General features: G+C 36.4%; 1 protein-coding gene across 5 annotated transcripts in view; it reads right to left on the bottom strand.

Moving 5' to 3' along the window:
• The window catches only part of LOC136979909 (sentrin-specific protease 6-like), a 78,024-nt gene extending 64,854 nt beyond the window's left edge, over nt 1-13,170 (bottom strand). For 3 of the 5 annotated variants that reach the window (XM_067275947.1, XM_067275946.1, XM_067275943.1), the window contains exon 1: nt 12,961-13,170. The gene's annotated coding sequence lies outside the window, so the exon portion shown is untranslated. Of the gene's footprint in view, nt 1-12,897 lie in introns of all 5 variants that reach the window. The other 2 variants (XM_067275944.1, XM_067275945.1) reach the window with 2 other exon arrangements.
• Between the last annotated feature and the right edge of the window lie 11,582 nt (nt 13,171-24,752).

The following is a 24,752-nucleotide window of genomic DNA, read 5'->3' on the forward strand; positions in this document are numbered from 1 at the left end:
AGAGGAAGAAGTGGAAAGAACTGAAGAAGTAAAAAAGAAATTCACGGTATATGGGTTAGCTGGTGTGTTCTCCAAAATTAGTGAGGTTGAGGCCAAAGTTTTAAACACGAAAACGTGTATGTCGGATGTTCAGCGCCACTTTCCTGTAAGCCTAGAAGTTTGACAATGGTGTTTGGAAAGTCAGTGGAATCATGCTTGACATTCCAAATGCCATTGTCAAACTTCTAGGCTTACAGGAAAGTGGCGCTGAACGTCTGACATACACATTTTCATGTTTAAAACTTCGGCTTCAACCTTGCTATTAATGCAGCTATGTTGGAACCTGAAGCCATGGATCCAAATACTGAACGTTTTAATAAATTAAAAGTTGAACGTGGGATGAGTGAAGTTTTGAAGTGCTATAGAGAAATTTATCAAGAAAAAAATACGATTACAAAGCAAACCACACTTACAAGTTTCCTTTCAACTGTTATATCCAGGACCTCTGCCCTTGAAGTTACAACTTCTATTACATTGTCGTCATTTCCCTTACCTGGACCCTCTACAGCTCCAGATAACCAAATAAACAAATGATAATATGTACAGTACATATGTATATCTTTTTATGAATGAATTTGAAGTTTGTTGCATAACTTTTATAATTTTAAAATTTTACAACGATCCTATATTCCCAATGCAAGCTCCTCGCTTATCGACCAATTCGCTTACCGACGTAGTCATTGGAATGGAACTTGGTTGTAAAGTGAGGAGTACCTGTACTTATGTTTAGCTCCATACTCAATTTCATGTCAATTTCAGATGCAAACAAGAGGTGGTGGTACTAAATTGAAGTTTCACAATACATGAAATTGACCTATATTTTAATAGTAAACATCCTTTGAAAAAACTACGAAAATAACATGCACTGCACAATGTATGAAATGCAAGTTTCAACATGTCTTTGTTTACAAGAAACAAATATAAGTTTATTGTCTGGTAACAAAACATCTTATATCTAAAATTTTCTTATCAAATTTACTTTTCTATTTTATTTAAACATATCCCCTGTGATCAAAAAGTATCAGGAATGGTTCAATAAAATGCAAGAATTGAATTTATTCATCAAAATTTATTTTGTTTCCTTCAAAGTAATCCCAGTGGCGTAGCGTGAGTGTCAGCTGCCCGGGGTGGAGAAAAATGTTGCCGCCCCCTTATTTAGGTAATTATTATTATTTATTGTGAAATTTTGCTGCCCCCTTAAAGTGCTACCCGGGGCGGGCTGCCCCTGCCGCCCCCACTACGCTACGCCACTGAGTAATCCCCTCTCATTGCAATGCACTTATGTCAATGTTTTTTCCAATCATCAAAATATATTTTAAATTCAAATATATATTTTTGTGAAACCCCTTCAGGACTCAAAAAATTCTGTTTTATGGCCAGCATCAATTGACCCAAAACAATGACCACAAAGCAGAAATTATAGTTAAGGAAACAGCAAAGTCATATTGTGTCATATCAGGTAAATACAAAGTTTGTGGAACAAGGAATTGTGAACAGATGCATTATTGTAGTGCAAAATTCATGAGTTTTCTCACCAAATAAGGTAATTTTCTATGAACTGCTTCATGCAAACAATACAAAACAATCAAAAATGTTCTTTGTTGACAGTTTTGCCATTTGGAAGGAACTTATGATGCACAACACCAAAACAATTGAATAAAACAGTCAACATGATCTTGATTTTTGCCTGACTTTGATGTGGTCTTTTCAGTTTCACTTCACCTTTCAAGCACCATTCACTTGATTGTTGAGCTGTTTTGGTGTCAAAAGCATAGATCCATGTTTCATCATCCTTAATGATTATGTTTTATGAATGATTTGTCTTGAGAAAGCATTTCCTCAACCCTTGAACACATTATTTATGGAAAAAGTTCAATGTTTTCAGATGACTCAAGAAGCAGTGTGGTGCAAGGCCAAATAATCTCTTAAAATTACTTGACAAAATCAAAATGATACTGGAATATGTTTAATAAATATGTTTTGGCTTGTGGTTCCCTTGAAATGTTCTGTGTCCAAATGAGAAATGCTGATAATGTACAGCAGTGTTTCTCAACCTGGGGGTCACGGTGATGTTAAGGGGGGGGGTCGCAAAACAATAATGAAATCATTTTAAGAGAAAAAATCATTTATTATAAACTTATAAACATTTTACTTACAATAAAGTACACATGTAAAGAAAAGAAATTAATGTGATGGTTGCATGTGTTTTCCATTTAAAATTTTCTTCATATGTGGATCTATGTTAGAAAAACATACAAGCAAATTGTTTTTGAGTGATAAAAGATGATTCCTATATTTAGTTTTTAGCGCAACATAGATGAAAAACCCTTTTCATAGAGATAAGACGTGGCGAAAGGGATTAATATTTTCAATGCTTCTGTGACTAAATTTCCATATTCATGTCGACGAGCAAGCCAAAACGTATTTAAATCTTCAGATGTAATTTGCAGTTGTAACATTTTGATGAACTGGTTGTGAATCTCAACTGGTAACTTAGCAGTGGCAACAACACTTTCACTAAACGGATTCAGTACCCATCTCTTCGAGAAATCATTTTTATCTTCCAGGAAATACTCTGTCAACTGAGTTTTTAGCTCACACAAATGCATCTTTGTGCAATCCAAACTGTGGTGAATAATAGTGTCTTGTTCATTCAAATTTTTCTCAATATAATCTGAAGTGAGTGGGACATATCCAAATTTTTGCTTTGAAGGCAAATAATCCAGATATCAAGTTTCTTAATGAACACATGAACTTTGTCTGTCATTAATAAAATATTTTTATCACGTCCTTGTAAATTCACATTCAAATCATTTAAATGTGAAAATACATCAGCTAAGTAAGCCAACAACAACAACATACAATCATTATTTTGTAAAAACAATGAGAATAGCATTTGTTTATTCTGGAAAAATAAAATTAATTCATCTCGCAATTCCAATTCCCAGGTTAACACTTTCTCTCGCAATAATCATCTAACTTCTGTATGGAAAAGAAGAGATTTTTTATTTTTGCCCATTTCATTGCATAGTTTAGCAAACTGCCTGTTCTGTAACAGTCGGCTTTTAATAAAATTAACCAACTTTACAGCTTCACAAAGAATTTGATTGAGATTTTCCGGCATATTTTTTGTGACAAGAGCATGTCTGTGAAGGAAGCAGTGTGTCCATTCCACCCTTACAATAAGACAATCTCTTAATATTTTCATTAATCCATTGTTCTTTCCTGTTATCACCTTTGCACCATCACTACATACTGCAATACATTTTGTCTAATCTATGTTAGTATAGTTTCTCATAGCTTCATAAAAAAAACATCAAAAAGACATTGTCCTGTTGCATGACCCAGTACTGTTTTGCAAAACAACATATTTTCTTTGATTGATTTGTCCCTATCGCATTCAGACCTCACAAAACATAAGAACTGAGACATGTTTGCTACATCTGTTGATTCATCAAATTGAATACTAAAAAATTCACTTGAATCACTTGCTGAATTATCTGATCGTGAACATCGGCAGCCATGTCATTGATTCACCTTGATATTGTGTCGTTAGAAAGCGGAATGTTTTTCAATTTTTTTCCTTCTTCCACACCTATTAAAACACTGACCATATCAATTGCAGCAGGAAATATGAGGTTTGGACATCTTAGCTACTCTTAATGCTATGAGATAAGAAGCTTCGAGTACACTTTTATCAGTATGGCTTAACTTACAAATAAAAGTTTGTTGATTTCTCAAGGTATGTAATTTTCTTTCGAAAAATTCCAAGCGTTTGTTTTTATGAGCCAGATGTTTAGTTTCCAAGTGTCAAACTAATTTTGATGGCTTCATGGTTTCATCAGAGAGAACTTGAGAGCAATGTGGCTTTCCATCCAATGAGGTGAAACCATAATTTAAATAACTGTCATTGTACAACCTTGTCTTTTTACCAACCAATTCACTGGATGTAGATGGCTCACTTCATTTTTCACAAATTTATCCATTTTGCATTAGGAATTTAAAAGAAAAAAATTCAGTTTCATGGTTGACCACACACTAAAATAAAAGCACCAGACACATGCTTTGCATTCGAAACTTAACTGAAGTGGTACAATTGCCAGTGCCTCTTTTATACTAGTGACAGCACAACTTGTTCAAACATGCTCTCACAGCGAGTATTATAGAAGGAGATCAAATTACAAAGAGCACATACACATCAAGTTGGAACTTGTAAATTGCTCATGTATGTACACGTCATATATGCATCTTCATACCCATCACTATAAATGCAGGAATATAAAATAATAGGAATAGTTTTACATTTTTTATACTGTCGGTATTTTCTTAATGTATAAAATTAGTGCAATGTGATTATATAATATTTCAAAAAATTTACATTTATAATTACAGTCAAAATTCAATTAGTAATAGTAAGGCTTACTGTTATCATTCCTTTGGGTGGGGGGTTCGGAAATATTAATTTTATTTACGAGGCATGTTTTTAAAGTAAGTACCATTTTGAAATATAAAAAAAACAAGCAAACATTTTTAACTTTTAACATTTTTAACATTTTTAACAAAACTTTTATTTATGTGAAAGCCCATATTTTACAATACTTTTCTACATAATTCCCTTTAATATTGAGACACTTATCGTATCGTGGGACCAGCTTTTGTATTCCATCCTCAAAGAATGTTGCCGCCTGATGAGACAACTACTGTAGAACGGTTGTTTGACTTTGTTGTGATTGTTATGGCGCTGCCCTGCCAGATGCTTCTTCAAATGCAGAAACAAATGATAGTCATTCGGTGCTAGGTCGGGACTGTATGGAGGGTGGTCTAATTGTTCCCAGCCAAATGATGTGATTAGGTCTTGAGTTTGATTTGCTGTATGTGGACGAGCATTATCGTGGAGAAAAACGACACCCTTGCTCAGTAAGCCCCACTTTTTGTTTTGTACTGCACGGCGCAGTTTTTTAAAGTCTCACAGTATGCAGCTGAATTGATCGTTTCACCATGAGGCAAAAAATCAACAAGCAACACTCTGTATCTGTCCCAAAACACCGTGCACATGATTTTCTGAGCAGAAATTGTTTGCTTGAACTTGACTTTCCTTGGAGATGATGAATGTCGCCATTCCATGGATTGTTGCTTCAATTCCAGTGTAACGTAGGCTACCCACGTTTCATCGCCTGTAACAATACGGCTTAAAAAATCATCTCCCTCGTCACTGTAGCGCTCAAGAAAAGTCAATGCACTGGCCAAACGTTTGGTTTTGTGCTCCTCCGTCAACATTTTCGGCACCCAACGGGAACACAACTTCCGATAATTTAATCGTCCGGTCACAATTTCATAGAGAACACTTCTTGAAACTGCAGGAAACTCTTTAGATAAAGATGAAATCGTGAATCGTCTGTTCTCTTTCACTCTACAGTCCACTTTTCCAATCAAATCGTCGATAATGACTGAAGGTCGCCCACTTCATTCCTCATCGTGAATGTTTGTGCTGCCATTACTAAAGGCCCTAACCCATTTTCGTACCATTCCATCACTCATAACACTTTCACAATAAACTTCACTGATTTGGCGATAAATTTCAGCCGCTTTCGAGCCTTTAGCACTGAGAAAACGAATAACGGCACGCACTTCGCAGTCGGCGGGATTCTCAATGAGTGGCGGCATTTCAATAACACACAAACAACAGTAAACACAGTCAACTGGCTCCGTAACGGCGTTTGTGGCTTCCCAACAGATGTAGGTACATAGCGCGCACACACTAAGTGCCGACTGCAGCGCTCCAGCGGCGTAATATTAAAACGGTACTTACTTTAAAAACACACCTCGTATATTTACTATTTGGGGGGGGGGTTGTGGAGCTAAGGTTGAGAATCGCTGATGTACAGTATATTAGATAATTTATAGGGTAGATGTACCAGTTTTGGCCAGTGTACCAGTTCTGGCCAGAAAACGAATTTAACTTAAAAATATAATCACCACATATTCAAATCTGTCCAACAAAACAAACTTTTATTGTTAACTATTCACACAGTTAACAATAAAAGTTTGTTTCATTTGTGATTATATTTTTAAGTTAAATTTGTTTTCTGGCCAGAACTGGTACTACACTGGCCAAAACTGGTACATCTACCCTACTCATTGTTCCAACCTCTTAGCATGCTCCATTCGCACACAAAACAGGTTTTAAATTTTTTTGTCTGTTAGATCAAGGGTTTACTATATTTCTAATACCATTTTGTAATTAGCAGTCAAGATGTAAACCACACAGGAAATGCACACAAATTATAATCACAAATAGACTGTAAAATAACAAAATAAAAAATACTTAATCATGTATAGTAAACCAAAACCAAACTTGCAATAAGCAAACTAGCTACTGGAAAAATAAACTATTAAAAACAAAACCTTAATATTTCCAGCAATAAATTATTTAATAATAACGTTTTCGACTGTTTTAAACAGCCTTCATCACTTAAAATGAACTCAAAAAACAAAAGAATGCAGAATAATAGAACCAAGCAATACAAATATTTAAAATTCAAATTAATTCCAAAGTAAAAATGCCATCGTGTATTAGAAACTAACAAATTGCGCATGCGCTGAATATCATAGTAAGAATAAAAATAAAAATAAAATAACAAAATATTGCCGCAAAAACATGTCTATTACAAGAAAAAATGTTATGCACTTCGGTAAAACGATTTCCATGCAGTGGATAAACCATCTGCGTCCCTATGGTTAATACAACCCGTGTTAACGTGGTCTTTGTAGATTTCTAGCTTTTCTAGATGTTTCAGCATTTGTTTGTTCCAATGAACGTCGAAAATGTTAATTAAAACAGTTGAAAACGTTATTATTAAATAATTTATTGCTGGAAATATTAAGGTTTTGTTTTTAATTTTTATCAAAACAAAACTTTTAATAATTCTTCAAAGTACCTTCTAAGATAAAACTCTAGTACTTATTTACTCATATACATATTAACATTTATGAACCTTCTTTCTGGATCTTCATCAGGTCTACGGCTTTTTAGAATTGGAATGCTTTTAAAGAATTGTAGACATGACAAAGATCCAAAGGGAAGGATCAAAGGTAGTAGTCTATAAATGAGCAGGCAAGTACTAGAGTTTTATTTTAGAAGGTACTTTGAAGAATTATTAATACTGTCACTCCAGTCTGGAAAAATTGTGAGTAGAAGCCCAAACTATTTATTAATAATAATAACAATGCTACATGATTATTTACAGTATATGCCATGTCAGGGTAAGAACTTTAAGTCAGCTTAGTGATAAGGAAGACCATGAATGTGATCCCCAGTCAATGTGACCTGTATCTTTATAATCTTCTAAACTAATTGGTCTAGAAACAAAGATCAAATGGCAGTCTGAATGAAATAATTGGCAGCTACATTGGTGAGCAAAAGTTGCAGGTTTGAGTCATGGATCAAAAGTCTCTGGATCAATCTTTTCTTCTAGAATATTCTAGATTAATTTAAATTAATTCTAATTAATAAATTTAATAACTCCATCACCTACCTTTAATTTACATTACATAATATTTATGTATTTAATCAATCAGGTTATACTTGATAATGAATCTGGTATTATCATTTGATTATTTAAAAAAATATTTACTTTATTAAAGACCAAAATCAATTAAACATTCAAAAAAGGCCATTTTATTATTAATATGACAGTTGTGTAACTGCTTAAATTTTTATTAATGTTTTAGTCTTTTGATGTTATCTATGAAGATACATGATCCAAAAAAATGTTTACATGTTTGGACAATCTGAAGTAAATGATATGTCCTAAAAAAAATCTAAAAAGAAGCCTTCAATAATCAAACATCTTTATTACACCCGATACATGTAAAGCTATCCACCAACCGAAGCCGAATGTAATCAGGTGAGAAATAAGATGGCGCCTAATGTCTACCTCTAATGCTAAATTGTCTATTAATTATTAATATTATAGCCATTTCTTGCCCGATTATATTCGGCTTTGGTTGGTGGAAGCCTTCAATGTTAAATAAGCAACATTTAATTGATATACAGAACTGGTAGAACTTCTGTCTAGATCTAGAAAAATCATTACTATTGGGTATCTTATCATATGAACAATTTTTGTGTTCATATGTGAAAATTTATTTTGTTAAGCAATTAATATTTGGTGTGGCTTCTTTTTCCTTCAAAATTGCAGAAACACATTCCGGCATGTTATCATTCAAACATAAGTACATACTGTCTTAAACTTAACCCCAATTATACAATGCCAACTCATGAATGATGGAGCTAGAAAAATCATTTCAGTTTTTGCTTATATAAATTCCTTACATTTTCATTAGGACTGCAGTCTAGACTTTGTGATGGCTACTGCAAGAACTCAATCATTGACTCATCCAATTATTTTTGTGTATATTTAGCAGCGTGTTTGGGATTCTTATCATGCTGATTCCCCATAATTTTTTTTGTTTGTTCAGGTGATAGTGTTGCAAAAACACTCGAAAAAATTAGTTTGAAAATATTGCAATACATTTCTGTATTCATAATACTATCAATATGAACAAGATCAATATGGGGGTGACAGACATTCTTATAGGATGGGGCTGTAGTACAGCCCCATCCTATAAGAATGTCTGTCACCCCCATATTGATGGTATTATATAATTGAAGTTCAATTTTGCTGCAGGTGGTTTATAACAGCATTTATACCCACCACTTCCAAATCAATTAATTTTACTCTCATTGGGAAAATAACAAAATGCTAGTCATCTACAGTCCAGTTTTTGTATTTTTCTGCAGAGTTCATCCTTAATTTCTAGTGCCTTGTAGTCAATAAATGTTTCATATGCTTATAATCCACAATGTACTGTACATTTCAGATTTTCTGAATAGAAACATTGATGCCTTGATGTCTTGCTAGCTTATTTTTCACAACATAAGTTTGTTTTCCCTGATGTTATACATTTCTTCTCTCCTGAGTAGTGTTCAATACTTGATTGTCCTGGCTTTAGTCTTTTCACGGCTGGTGGATTGTTTTTCCTTACTTTGTTATACTACTAATGCTAACACCCCTTCTTAAAGGAATTTTCAAGAAGGGGGTGTTAAATTAAGGACTCTCATGGCAGAACACTGAGAGTCTTGTTTTAACAAAAGAAAATCAACAGTAATTAATTATAAGCAAAGAAAGATCATGAAGTGGGAAATCATAAAATAAGATCTTACATTATAGGAGGCTCCTATAATGCAAGACAGAAGGTTAATGCTCCTATTAGAAACTTAATACAAAGTACATAATAAAAAAAATCAAAAGTTGGAGTAGGTAAAAATGGACCAACTCCATCTTCTCTAGCAATGAATTTACTTCTGACTCAGATTCTACAGCCCTAGTTTAAATCTGAGGAAGAGCTATAAATTAGCTCAAAAATGTTAACTAATTTAGCAAGTTAGTTTAGCAAGTAGTGTGTATTAGATATTAAAAAGTTGTGTCATTCATGTTGATTATTTTAAGCTATTAATTTTAAGACTAAAAAAATTAGTCTTTTCAAATCAATATACAACGTAATTCCATGCATATCAACATTTCAATTATATTCTTCAATATATGCTGTTATCAAAACTGAATATCTTTTTCAAATCAATTTCACCAGTATTTTTTTTTTTAGTACTATAAAATAAAATAAACCAACCACTGACTATTGGCATTAAATAACTTTATTTACACATATTATGCAAATACTTTCAACAGTACTATAATGAACAAAAATATCACCAGAAATGCAGCAAAGAAAAATATTTAATAAATATTTTAATTAAATAATGTTTTCCATCATTTTTAATGGTCATCTTCATGTTATACATTAGAAGATTGAACAAAACATAATATATATTTTAAAATCGATGGAACATAATATTGCTATGCGTGTGGAGCTAGATACAGGCATAGGAGAAAAAAATAACCATTTTAACACTTCAAACTGTCACATGGCTATATTACGTTCCATTAATTTTAAAATATGTATTCTGTTCTTTGTTCAATCTTCAAATGTATAACCTAAGGTGAGCATTAAAAATGATGGAAAATGTTTGTTTATTTATTAAAATCTGTTTCTTTGCTGAATTCCTAGCAATATTTTTGTTCATTATAATACTTTCATCCAGTTTTTCTTATATATGTTGATATTTACTATACTTTCAACAGTGTACAAGTATTATCTCCAAGCAAAATTCAAAATTAGAACAAAATGTTTTCATAATTTAAAAATATGTTCCTTTTTTCAAATTTTTGCCTGAAGATAATAGTTACATACTGTTGAAATTACTTACATAATTTATGTAAATAAAGTTATTTAATGCTGACAGACAGTTGTTGAATTTAATTTATTTTGAGACTACTGTCAAGTGCATCTTAGATTTTTTTAGTATTCTTTTAATATTTAAAGAACATCAGCATCGACATTAGCAAATATGTAGCATAAATCTACAATAGCAATTATTTGCATATTTATGTGTAACTATCAACATGAAGTTAAGTACATTAGTTTTTTTACATTTATTATTATTATTATTTAATGCGTTTTCAAATAATATTAAAACTATAATTTAAAATCAATCTATAAACATTTATAAGAGTAATGATTTTATTTAATAATATGAGTGTTAAAAACATTTTGTCTTCTGACATAATTATTAATGACATAATGAGATGGAAGGATGCCCAAGGAAGTTAATGCTTCATCCTATTGCTTTGGGGATGCAGCATCAAATCCAGAGAACTGAAAAATTCCAGGAATTTTATGGGAGTAGTCTATTCTGAATATATTTGGCTCTACGTTCACCATTCATTGTGAAGATGGTCCCAAACCCATGATGGATATGAGTAAAAGGTCTTCTTAGTGGACAGAGACAGAGAGAACCAAAATAAAAAACAAAAAAAAAAAAAAAGCAAATAATGGAAAAAGCTTCTGCATAAGATCTAACATCCACTGGCAAAATTTCACAAATGTAAAATTTCTCCAATGTATTAATTCAAAATGAAAAATTTGATTGCAGTTTACTTGATTAAAAATAATTCACTTTTTAATAAATAGTTAAAATAAATATGCCTGACTAAAGTAGTTAAAAAAAATCCTATTGTATGAGAAAATCTTAAATAGAACAGTAACTATTACAAATTTGCTATAGAATAATTTTAATATTCTTAGAAAAAACAAATGCTTTTATTGATCATGTTTTTTGAGTGTGAGGCTTTTATACACACTATACATTTGATTATGTTTATCAGTTTTGGGATGGGAAGAATGGTGGGAATGATGCCATTTAACACATAATTAAAATGCATTGTCATCAGACTCAGGTATGCTCTAAATGTTTCATCCTTCTATCTTACTTAGAAGTGGATGAAATTTGAGTCACAAGATGGATATGATGCAAAATGAGTTAAATAAAAGCATTTACATAAAATTAAGAATTGTCTTACATTATACACAATAAGGAAGTAATATGTTTTTTATAATACACACAATCAATCATAACTTGTTCACCATCTCTAAATTTAATAATAATAATAATAATAATAATAAATCCATTTATGTGTTTTTCTGCAATTATTTAATTTAAATAATCACAAAAAAATACATTCAATTTAAATTTTTCACCTAAAAATAAGATATTTAATATTTAAAACAAATATATTCTCATATGATTTGAAACAAATATTTCAAATAATATATTCTCATATATTATTTGAAATATTTCTACACAGAAATAATCACTCATGTTTAAGAATGACAACAAATTTTTAAGATTACTCTATTAGTCTTCAAATTATCATGTGTATATTATTATTTCAATTAGTAAAATTTGGATGAAATTTTTAATATAAATACTCTGTATGCAAAATTATGTCTACAAGAAATTTATATAACTGACATCGAAATAAGACCAAAGCTTTCTTACAACTTAGCAACAAGATAAAAACACCTTTTGTTTCACTAAAAACTCTTAACATATCAAGCAACAAACATCACTGCTAAAAACATTATTTCTCATATAGGAATTTCAATTTTAAACTTCTTACCAATAAGTAAAGACGGGCGAATAAAACTTCTCCCAAATTCGAATATCGACCATCTCGAATATTCAAACACTTCGATAATCTTGTATAATTTATTTAATTAATAATTTCATTTTGTATTTATTTCTTTCAAAATATTAAATAAACAGAAAAACAAAATCAAATTACTTCAGGTATTATTCAAAGAAATGAAACTATTTATTTTGATTTTTACAAGTAGACCTTTTTTAGGTACTCTTACCTCAACTACAATAGTTTAACCAATAATTATTTTCATTTTCACCTAATGCTGATTTTTATTTAAGAAAACAAGAATTAAACACATTCAGGATGTAGTCTGAGTCTTTCCTCATGGCAAATTAAACACAGTGTGCCGAAGAGGTACGTATGGTATAGGAGAGACGCGGTATTGGAGGTATTCTTAGTATTCCAATTTATTTATTACTTATATTCGCCCATCTCTACCAATAAGTGTGAAGTTACAGATGAAAAGTGGATTTGAAATATTAAAAGAAAAATAATGATAATTAAGATCTCATTTTTACAATAAACCTTGATTTATGAAATTAAAATAAGTGACGAAGATATTTAAATTGGGTTATTATATTTGAAAACATTTGTATTATATGAGAAACTGAAAACTAATCAAATCAGCTTTGTCCATTATTACAAGTAATTGTACTTCCACGTTTAAGGTTTATAACGTTATATGATAATTTGATTGGATGAATGATATCCCTTCATTACATACAAGGGTAATGTATATAAAAAAATCAGTTACCATAAAATAAATGAATATAAATTCACTAAAACAAATGAAAAACAACCATCTTCGTCAACTTACAACTTTTCATCTATATTCGTCGCAATCTCGACACCAATCTTTCGATTTTACATATCATTATCACTTTTAAGCTTAAAACTATTTTATTTTTCAACTTTGTTTAATGATAAAAAGTAAAACGATGTTAAATTTTTTTATTCTTACACAGAACACTCAAAGTAACCAAGAAACACCTTGAAATTGAGATTAACGCCATATCGCCATCTTTGTACTCTAATAGAACCTATACTTAGTCATTTTGAGATCCAATTTCGTAACTATTAATTATTGTTGTTATTAGTGTACGATTTTTATTTACTTGCTATAAATTTATCTAAAATATTTACAATATATCTTATACATATATAAATTCTGTAATTCTTCCTTTTTGCTAATGAGAATGGATCAACGTAATATGAAATGATTGAAATGAATAACATAGGAATTATACATATTTCTCGTAATGATTTATTATAAATTTATATATTTTAATACGAAATAACATCAATATAAAATTCAAGCGCATTCTCATTCTTCTCCTCTCAGGTTCATACGGAGGTTATAGCCTTAATACGCCTTTCCTCCGAAGAGCAGTTATTGATCGCTTCGCGACCGAAGAACCGGCCGTTTATCTCACGGCCTAAACGTCCTAAACGTACGCGCGGGAAACCGTGCCTTCCGGGAGGACTTTTATGGGGATCTGGCCTCCTATTCAATTCAAGCGCATCTATAATCATAAAGTTTTTAATTGCTGCACACACCACTATTACCAATTGGCGCTGCGAACCATAACTAGAGCGCTGTAGGTAGAGTTGCCATACGTCCCGTATATACGAGACTGCCACCGTATTTCACTATTTAGTGCTGTACAGAATTTACTATTTGTATCGTTTTCTCAACCAAGTTCCTGAATGAGAAGAAATAGAATGTACTATTGCACATTTACAAGTAAAAAACATGGATATTGGCAACATCATTGGCGTAGCCAGGATTTTGTTATGGGAGGGACCTAATAGAGGCTGTAATTTCCTGGGAGGGGCACCAGGTTAACTGCGTGGGGGCCGGGCTGTAATTTTCTGGGGAGGGGCACCAGGTTAACTGGGGGGCGTGCCCACCCATGCCCCTTCCTGGCTACGCCCATGGGCAACACTGAAATTCTATTCAAGTAGTTTGTATATCTGAAAGATTATTTAGAGAAAAATAATACCAACCAAAACTGTGAAGCAACTATGAAATTGAGTATGGAAGAGAAATGGCTAATGTTTTTTGCAGATACAAAACATTTGATCAGAAGTCATGTCTAATAAAGCCAGTGGCGTAGCGACGGGGTGCAAGGGCACCGGGCGCCACTCGCAGAGGGGCGCCCAAATGGTCTCCAAGACAAACTATGTGTTTCTGGAGGGGGAGAGGGCGCCAGTAAAGTGTCATGCCCCGGGCGCCAGTTAAATTCGCTACGCCACTGAATAATATAGCTATGGAATACGTATTTGCTATTCCAGCCCACAATGCAAATGTGAGAGAATATTTTCCCTAATGTCAACTCAATCGTCGGACAAAAGAAACAGGTTGTCAGTGGAGACAATTGAAGCAATTTTTATTTGTCATTATAATTTTAAAATGAGTTGCGCCCAATTTTACAATTATGTGAAAGAAGAAAATGTTATAATTAAGAAAGTAAAATCAGCTTTAAAATGTGACTGGGCTAAAAACGATTAGCCTTGCGTCTTTTTTATTATTCTACGTGTTCATTTTATTAGAGTGCTTAAACTTTATTGATTTTTTATCAGAGTAAACCTACCCACCTTTTTCATGTTTTATTTATTTAGCACTTAAATGTCCCGTATCAATGCTTTGCAATTATGGCAACCTACCTATAAGGCTCTAGCCATGACATCACATTTCGATACATTTTATAATGTAGTAAAATTAGAGTTGCCACACTACTGTTGTAATTATAGGACTGTTTTACCGAAAGTAAAACAGTCCTATAATTACAATAGATGACCTACTCCCTACATGAAAGCTTAATTGTCTTACTTTACATTTGTAAAAACAAAAAAAAAAAAAAAATCTTTATGTTTAAAATTAAGTCATTTTAAAAAATTAAAAAGAAACGCAAAGAACATTCAATTAATTTCTGAACTCACATAGTGTTTTTTGAACAAAATAAAAATCTTCATTGACAATATTTTCCTCCTACAATGAAAAGTTTCATTTTACTACAAACTTCCATTTTTGGCCATGGCGAAAAGTGCCGTATCCGCCATTGCATTTTGTTGAAGTCATCAAAGCAAAATTGCTTATAAGCGTTAATTGTAAAAGCAGTTGTGTATAATTTTTTCAATAGGTACAGAATGGTGTAGTACTGTTGAAATGTGCGAAAAATGATAAAATGTCAAGCATGATTCCACTGACTTTCCAAACACCATTGTCAAACTCCTAGGCTTACGGGAAAGCGGCGCTCAACGTCCGACGTACACGTTTTCATGTTTAAAACTTCGGCCTCAACCTCGCTATTTATACCACATTACAGTGGCGTGGCGTGACATTTGATGACAAGGAAGCTGTGTTTCAGTAAGAAGCCGATTTCCAGGGGCAATCAGTTAATTGCGCGTCATGATGGTCTAGGGCAGGGATGGGCAACCTGCTGCCCGCGACGCATAAAATGTGAATAAATATATCAATTTCCCAGCTTAAGGAAGTATGCAGCAAAAATTCAAACGTTATTTTTACAACTTATGTATGTGAATAGTTTTTTCCGCAATGAATTTAGTAAAAATTAAAACAAGAAACGGGCTAACAGACACATCGAAACTAATTTAAAACTAGCAGGGACGAATATTTAACCAAATATTTCCAATATATTACGTTTACATCGGTTTCAGAAGCTAAATTAAGTATACCTATGCTAATTTATAATTATATATGAATAAATATTCCTGATTACAGTTCAAAAGTCTTAAAATGCGGCCCTTACATAGAAAAAGGTTGCCCATCCCTGGTCTAGGGTCCATTCGTATTCATTTGTTCTATAAGCCAGTAAAAACTGTAGACTTCTCTAAATGCATTTTTAATATCACAATTACATTCTGAATCGCTAGCCACGATATAAGGGCTAAAATTAAAAATAAATTATAAAAACTTACTTGGTGAAATAAAATGTGCAGTGGATGTACAGTACATACTTGGTACAATATATTGTTCAAATGTATTAATATACTTTTAAAGAAAATTCTAATTAAATGTAGCTTTGTAAAGAAACGTACATAAAATTAACATAAAATATTCTTTACTTTTTAAATTTTAAAACAATCCACTTAGTCAAATAGCTCGATACGAGTGGCTAATGAAACCAGACACGGTCCAGGTAGGTGTGGAGTGCGTGCATGACAGATCCCGAGGGTGCCGGTACCGGTCAATGTCAAATGCCTCTTGTCGCAACACTAGTGTACCTCAAAGAACGCGACAGGTTGTTGTAAATTTTAAACGTTTCTCACCATAGCTGTAAAAATCTAAATATGTTAAACTTAATACTAAGTAGATTGTCCGTGATTTGTTTTCTAACTAATTCGTTTTAGGACCAGTGTCCACGAAAATTTCCAAAATTTACAACATTTTAGTCACTCTCATTGAACTGGAAAAATTTCTGTCTTTATTATCTAATATTACGAAGAAATCAGTCCGCACTGTACTCGGCTAGAGATTGGTTAGGTTAAGCTTTTAAGTAAAATTCCGGCTCTTTCAGCAGGGTTTTATGTCCCCAATTCCCTAATCTCTTAATTATTTAATTACTTCTTAAGTAGAAATAAGTTGAAACCAGTTACTTTGTACCCAAATATTTGTAATCTTGGAAAAAAGTGGAAAGACAAATATTTATGACAACGGATATATAAATCGTAAATTTAAGGAAAATAAATTCTGGAGCTTTTTTGTACCTTGTGCGTCTCATTCATTAAATTTGGTTGTAAATGATGCTGCCAAAGTAACAGGTAAATTTTTAACATTGTACAAGAATTGTATACGTTTTTTTCTACATGCTCTTTAAAGATGGGACATACGAAATCGTAATATCATTGGTTTAACATTAAAATCCCAGTAATGTTCAAAATAACCACTCAGTCGGTTTGACGAAAACACAAATTTTATATTTACAGTAATGTACAAAATAATCCACTTTAGAGTTACAATTAAATATGCACAACCACTAATTCCAACAACAACCGACTATTCCCGTACAAATTCGTCGAAAGAACTCCTTACGAACAAACAGACTTGTAATTAACAAAACCTCCGAGTCAGGAACAAGTTCGTACACAAACACGTAACTTCCCACGAGAGAGTTAGTTAGCACCTCGATAACGACGATCTCCCTTGATCCGATCCGATCCGATCACCTCCGATACGATCACACCATCCAGCCGATCGCGATACGAACTTAAATAGTCGACGGCGTTCGAACCCTGCTCCAATCAAATTTGAATGTTCCCGCAACGGCCGCCAACGGTCACTTCCCGCCGGCCAATCGTCCGATGGTTGACGATTCGAAACTTAACGGTTCTTCCCACGGAAGTTCCTAACGGTCGTTTCCAACGGCCGATCCTAACGACTTTTCCGTTATGACAGTTCGTTATAACAAACAGGTGGGAATCGCGCGTCTTGGCGATTCCATACCTTACACCTCCGCGGCCAAGGATCAAACTGAGCTTAGCCCAAGCCTGTTTGATCCAACAACACTCAGCAATTTTACAAATGTCCGTTCGTGCGGACTGACCCTTACCTCCGGTACAACCGGGCAAACTCGCTATAACCCGCGCACAGAGATGCCTCGCGATAGTGTAGGACCCCTTGGATCCCCGAGACCTATCCGCGCGGGTCCCCCTACGAGGAGGTCGTCCCCGTCGCCTTCGGCGCGTCATCCGGTTTTGTTGGTCACCAGATGTCGCTCGGCCCTTCTCACGGAATTTGGGTTTCTTACCGCGAGCTCGGTTGTGACCGTTGTCCGTCGTTTTCCGGACCGGCGATATGCCTCCCTCCGGACTTAGCACGTGTGTGGGTGGTTCCGATTGGCCACTGGCCGCACCCGCCGTGGCCCGAGACCTCCGGGTCTCTTCACCGCTGTGTTTTCTTTGAACCCGAGTGACGGTCGCCAAGATCACGTTCGCCTGTTGCCCAATCAATCCGGCCAAGTCGTCCACGGAATGACACTCCTTCGTAGCATCCAGAGGCTCATCCCGTGTCGTATTCGGTAACCCTAGCAGCGGTTCGCTAGTTTCCCCGATCGCTCGTCTTTGGTCATCGGCGTGTTGTGCCAACTGCGTCGCGGGTTCCCGGCCGATATCTCCCAAGTCGATTATTTCCCCGACGCCACAATTTTGACCCTGAGGCGTCCCAGCTACCCCATTCTTTACTGCTCTGACTCCCGGCCTCCCTTCATCAGCGTCCTCGCCCTCCAGTTTCCTGTTCGCGGCGGGTCGTTCGCTTCGGCTATCCGATTCGCTACCGGAATATCTCCTCGCAATAGGAATCGCGTCCCCTGCTTTATTTTGCTCAGACTGCGCCCTCCGCTCACACTGGGCCGTGCGCTGCCGCTCTTGTGTCTGGTCAAGCGGTCCTATGACCATCCCCCGGTTTTTGTCGTCGGGCGGCTCTCGTTTAACCGCCTCGCTCGCTTCCACGAACATCCCCGCTACCGCACTTAATATACTCTGCTCCTCAGCTAATTCCCTTTTTCTTGCCTCGGAATCCGCTTTCTCTCTCGCTTCTACCAGCGCTCGGAAGTCCCTTTCCGTTAAGAGAGCGTCTGTCGCTTTCCCTAACCTATTGGTGATCGCACACGTCACCCGTGCCGATCCTGGCGTTTCTTCGCGTCCTTCCTCCCACAATCCAAGCGGTACTGACGCTAAACCTGCCTCTACCTGGTGACCGAAGGCTCCCACTAACCGTGTCTTCCCCCTCGTTTCTGTCACCGCTGGTACCCTTGACTTCCTCAAAACTGAAATTTCGGCTCCCGAGTCGACTATAGCTGACAAACAACTTCCGCCACAGGCCAACTTAACTCTGCGTAGCGAATCGTCGGCTTCCGGTTGGTCGTACGTTGTCACTCTTGCCACTAAACGTTCGTTCGGTCGGGATGGCTCGTTTGCAGGTGCTAACCTCGCCCGGTCCGGCTCGCTGGACCGCTTCCGCTTGGGGCAGTCCCTCCTCCAGTGCCCCATTTTACCGCAAACGTGACAACTATTCCTCGTGTGTTGCTCGGGCGCGCCCCGTGTCACGGGCTTCGATTCCCTTGACGGTTTCCCCTGTTGTTCCCGCTGCCGTCCAGATTCCCTGTCTAACGTTAGTTCGCCGCCCGTCGCTTCTGCAAATTTCTCTATATGCTTAGCTAGAACCGCGGGTTTGCTCCACCCGTTCCCTTCTTGCAGTATGACGTATTTCCTCGCCTCGGGGGGCAATAGCGTCTTTAGGTGGTCCGCCACAGTCAATTCTACCAGGTCCTCTACCGTCCGCACCTCCCTACTGTCTACGTAGTAACCGTATAAATCCTTCAGGCGCGACGCAAACTGCGGCCACGTTTCTTCTGGGAAGCGCGCTGCCCGCCTAAACCCCTTTAAGTATTCCGCGGGGGAGAGCCTCAGCTCCTCAAGGACGAACTCCTTCAGGGAAGGGTAATGTTTAATTTTCTCCGCTGCTAATCTAGCCAGCGACGCTCTACATTTCTCAGACAATGCGCCCAACACTATCTGCCCCTGTACTTCTGCCGGAACCTCGTAGGTCTCTAAGATTACCTCTACCAAGCGGAACCACGAAGGCACTGCCTCTTCTTCCTCCGGCATCTTCGGTAGAGCCCCCCTTACTCTACGGGCGTAATCGTCAAAACTCGCTTTGCCGAGACCGTCCTCACTATTCCGGGACCCGTGTGCTAACCTATCCCGTTCTAACTGTATTTCTGCGATTCTCTCTTTGCTTGTTGCCTCGATTTCCGCTCTTTTTGTCTCTGCCTCGGTTTCCGCGATTCTCTCTTTGCTTGCCGCCTCGATTTCCGCTCTTTTTGTCTCTGCCTCGGACCTGATTCTCTCGATCTCGAGCTGTATCTTAAGCGCTTCGAGGTCGTCTCCCGACCCGCTTGTCCTGCGCGATGAACTCGGCTCGTCATCCTCCCAGTCCCTAGCATCTAGCTGCCGCGATTTCGCGCGTCTAGGCATCTCTGTGTGCTAGCGAGAAACAAAAAATTTACCTGGGTCTAATTGCTGGTGATGCTCTGTACGTCTGCTTCTCTGTCGTAGCTCAGTTCTTCCGATTCTTTGGAGTATAATCCAGGATAATCCAACGTAATCCAAAGTATCCAAAATATCCTGTCGAGACTGCGCCAGTAATGTTCAAAATAACCACTCAGTCGGTTTGACGAAAACACAAATTTTATATTTACAGTAATGTACAAAATAATCCACTTTAGAGTTACAATTAAATATGCACAACCACTAATTCCAACAACAACCGACTATTCCCGTACAAATTCGTCGAAAGAACTCCTTACGAACAAACAGACTTGTAATTAACAAAACCTCCGAGTCAGGAACAAGTTCGTACACAAACACGTAACTTCCCACGAGAGAGTTAGTTAGCACCTCGATAACGACGATCTCCCTTGATCCGATCCGATCCGATCACCTCCGATACGATCACCACCGATCGCGATACGAACTTAAATAGTCGACGGCGTTCGAACCCTGCTCCAATCAAATTTGAATGTTCCCGCAACGGCCGCCAACGGTCACTTCCCGCCGGCCAATCGTCCGATGGTTGACGATTCGAAACTTAACGGTTCTTCCCACGGAAGTTCCTAACGGTCGTTTCCAACGGCCGATCCTAACGACTTTTCCGTTATGACAGTTCGTTATAACAAACAGGTGGGAATCGCGCGTCTTGGCGATTCCATACCTTACAATCCCTAAGTAATATAAGATAGGAGAGCAGAATAAAAACATCAAATATTTTAATGGATTTTTTTAAAACTTTTGTCAACTATACAGAACTATCATAAAAACATACCAGTAAATTCCTATCGATTGAGTTAAGTTATAAATGTACTTATGATTCACATAATCGGGCGAGGGCGGCTAACAGCCCAGAACCGTCCGGGATAGAATCATTGGAAGCGTTATACGTGTGTAGCTTCCACCAGCTAAACCGTGTGAGGTTGGTGCTCTGTAATGCGCATGCGCCAATGCCTATAATCTGGCTGCTTGGAAGCTGACCCGGTTTCGACAATACAGCGCTTCCATTCCGCCACTGATATTCGAATATACAATAGCAATCTTATCGTTTATTACATATATAGTGTAGAAATTTGTAATAAGATACCTAATGCAATTATAATAAAATATTAATTTTAATTAATTCAAACTACGTTAAAATATGAAAATTTATATTTTAGAAAATACAAAGGAAGCGGCGCTTTCACCGCTTCCAATGACGGCACGCCACTGCCACATTATGACACCGCTGCTGCTAGAACGCTTTTAGTGGGCGTTCTAGCAGCAGCCTCCCGGGCTACTAGTTTAATATAAAAAGAATGCTAATATTATTGTAGTCATCCTCAACAACTTTTGTGATGACTGGGGTGAAAAATAAACTACTGGAGTAATGTTACGTCATTAAAGACTCACCCTCCCTTCCCATCGTCAGATACAAACGGATTCTCCTCTCCATAAACTATTGATGTAATACTTAAGTGGTCCCTTGATCATACTTTGAATCTTTCGACGACCTCTGATTTTTCAATTAAATTGCCTTCTGCTAATACCTTAAATATTTTAGCGTAAAATATTAGAAAATTATTTCTGATTTTTTAAATTAATTACTAACAATTTTTTTTTTTTTTTTTTTTTTTTTTAACTCTTTCCGCCCTGTGGGCACTAAGAGGGTCTCTTTTAGAAGGCCCATTATGGGTTCGGCCAGGCCCACAATGGGGCGACCGGGTGGTGAGGGACGGGGCCCGACATATCCGAACGGACCACCCCCCGAAAAATTCCTGGGGATTTTCGACCCGTTCGGATTCGATCCCGGGTCCCCCAGAGCGGTTTAATAATTTGAAGGTACAGTACACAAAGATTACGGGTTAATGTTACCTATGGTTCCAAAATGGCGGCTCGTCTCTGATTCCAGCAAATACAAGAAAGGAAACAGTGGGGACGCACGTTCTAACCTAACCTAACCTATTCTAATAATTTTGTTGGTAATAATTATGGTTATTTATAAGAATAGGTTAGGTTAGGATAGAACGTGCGTCCCCACTGTTTCCTTTCTTCTATTTGCTGGAATCAGAGACGAGCCGCCATTTTGGAACCATAGGTAACATTAACCGATTATGTAGTTTGAACGAAATAAAAGCTATTTATAAATCAATCAAATTAACTGAATTCAACAAAAATTTATATAAAAACAGTAAATCTAAACGAATAAATTTCGAGTTGGGAATTTATTCACACAGACCAAAAAATGAAATAATCCTTTCGGTTAAAGTTTACATAGGTAGTCCCAATGGCCGCACTTCCGGAATCTCGAGGCCGGCGCGCATAGAAATCCGATGTAGGTAGCGCTGATCAAATTCCTCCTTCGAAAAGTAAGAGGAATTATGAAAATTTTTGAGTTCCGTGATCTCATAGTTGCGTCATTTAATATCATGCGGTTATGTAAATTACGTTTCTTGATAAAAGTAATGTACAGTACATCATCGATTCTGTAATTGGCCGAGCAGTCTTCGTCCCCGCACTTCAGTGGACTAGACCCTGAACACCGAAAGTGCGGTCGGGGGTTCGCGCCTCGCTCGGACGGACTGGCAGCATGGAGTTTTCCGGGTTTTCTCCGTGTTGATGACGCCTGAATAGGGGCCAGTTTCTGGTAAAAAGTTCTCCTGGGAGGCATTATTTCTCCGATTAGGCCATTCTATAAGACCGGCTCTTCGGTCGCCTAGCGATCACTCTCAAGTCTCTCGGAGTAAAAAGCGAATAGCTACAAAACTCCATATGAACCACAACCAAGAAAGAAAGATTCTGAAATGTTTTTTTCAAAGTTTGTCGTAATGGGCGCGTTTTTTTATGTAGCGAAATGACGTCTCAAGCGGCGTTGGCCATTTAGAAACGGGTTTCAGAGGATTAGCTGTAAAGCGCTTCTCGAGCGCTGCATAAAAAAAATGCGCCCAATTATTCCTTTTGATTAGTTCGTTATTCTTCGATACAAAATAGATTTTAGAATATGGCATTTGTCAACTGATGAAGAGATTGCGTTTCGTTTTTTTTTAGAAATTGTAATCTTACATGGTGAATACGGAAATAATCCAAGCACGTTTGTTGATGGAAATAATCCAAGCACGTTTGTTGATAGAAATAATTGTATGCGTTATGTTTGTACCAATACTTTAATATCTCTAATCATTGTAAAATTAGGTGGTGCAAACAAGAGTCGTTGAGGTAAGAGGAATTATGAAAATTTTTGAGTTCCGTGATCTCATAGTTGAGTCATTCAATATCATGCGGTTATGTAAATTACGTTTCTTGATAAAAGTAATGTACAGTACATCATCGATTCTGTAATTGGCCGAGCAGTCTTCGTTCCCGCATTAATAGGGCTTAGGCTCTGGGACGTCGATTTACACGTAGAAAACAATGTCCGACGTGTTCTTCCGCAGCAGTGAGAATTCGGTGGAATTTGCCGTGAGTCGAGTATTTTTCAGTCAACATGCTAGACTGTTCAGCTAAAACATCGATTGATGCAATACGAAATATCGTGAATGAAGGTGGTATAATATTTTCAAACTGTTAGAAATTGTAAAAACTGTCGAGTTAGAAGACGGATACGAACGTTTGCGAGTAAACTACAAATATAAACTTTGTAGACCCTGAAACTTGATGTCATACTCAAAACATAGGAACAAAGGAATAAATTTACAATTATTTTTAATTGTTCTTAGTTTCATTCTAAATTTAAACATGTTTGAATCAACGATTTCGCTAAAAATAGTAGTAAAAATGACTGGCGTCCAGTGTGTGTGTGTTTTTTTTTAATTCTTTGTCCTGTGGTCACTAAGAGGCAGGGGCGAATTATCTGAGCTTGCTTAGCATGCGCCGCATGCTTAAGAGAAAGTTTCGACTGTCAACATATTTTTTTTTTATATGAAAACAAATATGCCAATAATAATTTATTCTAACGTGTAAACTCTTTTAACATTTGTGTTTGCTTTTACATTTACAGCTAACGGTTAGCCGTTTTAAGTCAGTGCGATGCTTGTGGGAACTCGATCGCTTGCGGGTGTGGAGGTTTGCCGCGGCAAACAAGTGCGCGTGCATGACGACATTGAAAGCATTTAACACGGTTAGATTGTATCGAAAGTTTGCGGTACCCAGTCAGCATACATGTATTGTGTACAGGAACGGATCTACATAGAAAGAAATTAATAGGGCTTATTAGGCTCTGGGTCCCTAGTGTCAAGGGCCCACAAAATTTGAATTATTATCATATAATGAAAAACTATTAAAAATTTATTTCATATATCTCATGTGTAGATATAATGGGCTTTATAATAGTCCATACCTTTTTATTCACACCAAATAACGTTTCTGCCTATTGTTTAGTGCTAGAGATAGGCCGACTATTCTTATTATAACTTACAGCATGCCCAAAAATTTTAATCAGGATTCGCCCCTGCTAGGAGGGCCTCTTTAAGCAAGCCCATTATGGGTTCAGCCAGACCCACAATGGAGCGGCCGGATGGTGAGGGACGAAGCCCGACATATGCGGACGGACCCGAAAAATTC

This window comes from Centruroides vittatus, unplaced genomic scaffold, assembly GCF_030686945.1.
Source record: "Centruroides vittatus isolate TY-2023 unplaced genomic scaffold, ASM3068694v2 contig_651, whole genome shotgun sequence".
Taxonomy (NCBI): Eukaryota; Metazoa; Arthropoda; class Arachnida; order Scorpiones; family Buthidae; genus Centruroides; species Centruroides vittatus.